The sequence below is a fragment of the Bison bison genome, unplaced genomic scaffold, assembly GCF_000754665.1.
Source record: "Bison bison bison isolate TAMUID 2011002044 unplaced genomic scaffold, Bison_UMD1.0 scf7180017864197, whole genome shotgun sequence".
Lineage (NCBI taxonomy): Eukaryota > Metazoa > Chordata > Mammalia > Artiodactyla > Bovidae > Bison > Bison bison.
This window is the reverse complement of record NW_011494769.1, coordinates 4,515,872-4,520,163: the sequence shown is the minus strand read 5'-3', so window position 1 is coordinate 4,520,163 and position 4,292 is coordinate 4,515,872.

Genomic DNA, 4,292 nt, shown 5'->3' with positions numbered 1-4,292 from the left:
CTGGAGTGGGTTGCCATTTCCTTCTCCAATGCATGAGAGTGAAAAGTGAAAGTGAAGTCGCTCAGTCGTGTCCGACTCTTAGCGACCCCATGGACGGCAGCCCACCAGGCTCCTCCATCCATGGGATTTTCCAGGCAAGAGTACTGGAGTGGGTTGCCATTGCCTTCTCCGAAATATATGACACATTGTCTCAATTCATGCAGCCCACGGCCAATACTTAACATGCAAAATGAAACTTTTGTGCTACACTCCTCATGTGTGCCTCGCATTCCACCCAACTAAGTACAGGTGGCTTCTCTACCTTACAGTACCGCTTTAGGGCAGCAAAGGCTAGCTCATTTTCATATAAACAGAGATCATTTTTTTTTCCTTCGCTTAAGGATAAAAAGAAAACAAGGAGGATGAGGATAAAGGAACAGCAATGAGAATTGTTATAGGAACAACCCAGAATGGGAGGGCATTCCAGAAGACAGCTCCTTTTTCTGTCTGCAGTCTTTTCCTGGTGGCCAGTCACTTAGCCCCCCTAAGCCGGACTCTCTTTCCAGACTAGAAGAAGATGAGGTAGCTCACCTCCTTTTTCAGATTCACCTTTACAAGTCCGGTGGTTCAGGTTCAACATAGTGACTCATTCGGGGCTGCAAAGCTGCAGCCAGCTCCGGTGGCACACAGTGTGAGACTGGATGGAGAACTGTCAAATGGACTATGTCACCTCAACAAAGCATTGATTGGTTGATTAAAGTCTGAGCAAATAAAGTGAGCTTTATTGGAGACAGTATTACTTAGAGCATCTAGTATTTCCTGTTTATTGACAGAATAAATCCCAAGATGACTTTCTACGATCTTGAATTATTACACCTTGCCAGACTCTCCACATGCTGATAACTTGAATCCCACTGGGCAACACATCAGGCCACCGATTTCCCATTTCCCTCTGCTGGGGCTTTGCTCATTCTATTATCTAAGTTAGGAGTGTCTTGGGCCACCACTGGACCAAGTTTAAGAATCAAACACCAGCTTCTGGAAACCCTTGGTAAGACTGCCAAGCACAATGGAAATTTATTTCTCCCTTTGGTCTATATGAAGTATTTTCCCATATATAGAGGAATATATAGTCATATCTTAGTATGAGGGATTGATTCCAGGACCCCTATGGATACCAAAATCTGAGGATGCTCAATCTCTTATATAAAATGGCATAATGTTTGCAGATAACTTATCCACACCCTCTCATATACTTTAAATCATCTCTAGATTACTTATAATACCTATACAATGTAAATGCTATGTAAATAGTTGCCATGCACAGCAAATGCAAGTTCTGCTTTTTGTATTCTGGAAATATTTTTTTCCTGAATATTTTCTGTATGTAGTGGGCTGAATTTTCAGATGTGGAACTCGCAGATACAGAGGGCTTTTTTTTTTAACATATTAATGTTAACATAACATATTTATAAAATAACAGTTCAGTTCATATTTTAATGTAAATATGACATATTAAATTCCATTTCAGTCTTTTCTTTCTATACAAAAACATGCTTATTCTTTCAAAAGACTTTAAGAAATGGAACTACTGCAGGAGTGAAAAATTATTTGGATGTTAGAGTGAGTGGGATGAAGGAAAACCCGAGATGAAAGATAGTACTGTTATCTATGAGGCTTGGTGTAAAATGATGTAAGCAAAATGAAGGATCTATATACACAAATCATTTTACTTTCAGAAATTTTGGCTCCTTTGTAGAGCATTAACTTTTGTGTCATATTAGGTAGAGGAAATGCATTATTAAATTATTTACCTTTTCTTTCAGAACTTGTTGTCTTTCCAACTCCATCTCTAGGCACAGATGCCTGGTCAGCTGAGTTGCAACATTAATAGAAGCATCTGTTTTAGAAGCTCTACTTCTGGAAGTGGAATAAAGAGGAGATGTAACCCAGAGCTTAAGATACCCACTGATAATGAGGGTATTTGAGTGATGGTAATTGGCAAGGAGAAAGACTTAAAGATCTATCTGGAGACCAACCCTCACACTCCAGGCATGCTGCCAGAAAAAGACTAAAAACAGCACGTAAGATGGCAAGAAAAATATGCTCCTTGGTTTCTTCATTGCCATAAAAGCCATTGGGAAGAACTTAAAGAGATATGCCATCCCTGAATGGTAACATGAGACTTCTTGCGTCTTCTATGACTTGTGTGAAAACTTCTGTCATTTTCAACAAAGTGCAATCTTTTGGTGTATCTACTCGTTGTCAAAAAAGGGTACAGTAAATAAAGCTGCTGAATGATCATCCATTCACATTCAGTGCTACTCTTGGAACTAGAACAGTCATACAAGAATACTGCTTTTTTCTTTTAGACTAAGGTAGTGGAACCTCTTTAACCTTGAGGATGACAATTTGATTTTTGCACACCCACACAAGACTTGGTGGTACACAACAGACTTACAGAATGTAGCCACAGTTTCTTGCTTTGGGAAATCTGGATCAATTTAATTATTAAAACCAGTTGGATGTTGGGGCCCCTGTGAGTGGAATCCTTCAGATGATCTGAGTCAACCCATACTCCATTATTTCATTGACACCTAACATACTCTTTGTAGCTGTCAAGCTGTATCTCCCCAAATCCAAGACAGTGAATGAATTACACTGGTTCATTCAATGAATAAATCAGCTGAAATGGTTGTATGACTGGACAAGTCATTTGTTACAATGTAAACTAAAGCATGGAAGGAAATGGGAGGAAATGAGATTGTGTTGTCCTCTGGGTCCCTTAAAATCTCTGAGTGTATTTCTTTTTCTGTAAAATGGGCATATTAATCTTTTGCCCAGATGGATTGTGGTAAAGGTTAGAACCAATGCATGTAAAGTATCTGACATATAGCAGATAGTTGATAAATGGTTGCTGTAATTTATTATTATTACAAAAATTTCAAGTTACTTTGAAGAAATTAAGCAATTAATTACTGGTTGATGTAGTTTTTTTTTTTTTTAAACCTCTAACTAGTAATGTTTTATTAATCAATTTGGTACAATGGCAAAAGGCAGGTTAAAGTTGGATTAATTCAAGTTGTCAAGCAGCTTAAATAGTAAGCCTGCCATTTATTTTAGTTTATTATCTGCCTTCACTGTTAACAACCAAGTCTTTTAGTTTCAGTTCCTTTATAGAATATTCTTTTATAAATAGCTGGTCTAATTGGTATTTTGCCAATAGTAAAAAGTGGATAAGAGAATACTAGTGATTGTTTGGGGAAGGAGAAAACTGTTGCTTCTAGTTCAACATTTTATGAAATGGAATGCAAATAGAATAAAGGCAGTATTCTCATTTGGTGGAATCCCTGATACTTTAAGAATACTGGCAGTGTGCAGGCTGTAAGCAAAAAGGCAGTTAAGTATGTCAAAAGAAACTTTAAAAATGATTTTTTTTGTAAGCCAAGAAAATTGTCAAATAACTTGTAGACCATATATGTACTAATGTAATTGTCTTCCTGACCTTCTGATCTTGATGTGTTCTTCAGTGCCATTGGCATCTCTAAGGTTGCAATTTGGTGTAGATTCTGGGTGGCAGTCATGCTGTCAAAGGGTCATTCTTCTTGTGATAAGGTAGCTAGTGATCCCTGGGAGACAAGAGAAAACAATCAGGTCTTGAAAGCTGAAATACACTCAAGTCAAGAGTGGGTTCTTGACAGAAGCCCAGTTCCTCCGTCTCAGTGTTTGCTCTTGTTGCCATGAAGAAAATGGTGGGGTTTACACCTACAGCCCTAACTGGGGGCTCGAAGTAACAAACGCAACCCACGAAGCTGCAGAGTGGAACATACTGGGGACTATTTTCAAGAGCATGTTGCTTTTTTATTTACCACACTGTTGAGTCCACATGCTAAGGGATGTGGGTCCCATTAAAAATAAGCGAGCTGCTTATTTTGAAGCAAATTATTATCAAATGACTATGCTTCAAAACATTTCTTAATGTCAATTTGAAGTGAAGTCATTTGAGTTAGAAGCATATGCCATTGCTAAATTGTTGCCAAAAAAAAAGAAAGAAAAGGGGAAAAAAAAAAAAGACAACTTGATATTTTGCATTCATGGCTTACAAAACTGTTGACTCAAGATGTAACAAAAAGTTTATGTCCTGACAGGAAGTCTTATTTCCTGGGCTTCCCTGGTGGCTTGGTGGTAAAGAATCTGTCTGCAATGCAGGTGACCAGGTTCTATTTCTGAGTTGGGACGATCCCCTGGGAAGGGAATGGTGACCCACTCCAGTGTTCTTACCAGGAGAATTCCATGAACAGAGGAACTTGGTG